Source organism: Petromyzon marinus, chromosome 21, assembly GCF_048934315.1.
Source record: "Petromyzon marinus isolate PM22_M1 ecotype Great Lakes invasive population chromosome 21, UKy_Petmar_22M1.pri1.0, whole genome shotgun sequence".
Classification (NCBI taxonomy): Eukaryota; Metazoa; Chordata; class Hyperoartia; order Petromyzontiformes; family Petromyzontidae; genus Petromyzon; species Petromyzon marinus.
The window spans coordinates 15,106,955-15,107,693 of NC_133687.1; positions in this window are offsets into that span (position 1 = coordinate 15,106,955).

Sequence of the window (739 nt, forward strand, 5' to 3'; positions counted from 1 at the left end):
GTGGCTAAGAGATGTTAACTCCCTCGCCTGGTCTACAGGAGGTCGTGGGTTCGACCCCGATCCAGACGCCTGCTGCTGCTGTATATTTCGAGTTTGCGTGTCTCTCTCTCTAATCATCATCACGGTGGCTAGGAGATGTTAACTCCCTCGCCTGGTCTACAGGAGGTCGTGGGTTCGACCCCGACCCTGACGCCTGCTGCTGCTGTATATTTAGAGTTTGCGTGTCTCTCTCTCTAATCATCATCACGGTTTCTAGGAGATGTTAACTCCCTCGCTTGGTCTACAGGAGGTCGTGGGTTCGACCCCGACCCAGACGCCTGCTGCTGCTGCTGTATATTTCGAGTTTGCGTGTCTCTCTCTCTAATCATAATCACGGTGGCTAGGAGATGTTAACTCCCTCGCCTGGTCTACAGGAGGTCGTGGGTTCGACCCCGACCCAGACGCCTGCTGCTGCTGCTGTATATTTCGAGTTTGCGTGCTTCCCTTTCCAGGTCCTTCGGTTTGTTGCCTCCACATTGAGAATGGACGCGTGATGCTGAGCCACTTCGTGGAACTGTCGTTTGCGATCTCGCTCAGCTGCTTGAGCGCTCGTCATTGCAAGCGCCGTGTGCCACTGGGGGCCCCCTGGTGGCCTTGAGAGCGTCCCCTGACGTGCGGCCTCCCCGACAAGACACACAGAGTGACAGCCCCACCCCATCATCATCATCATCGTGCTGCTGTCACACCCAACATTGGTTTA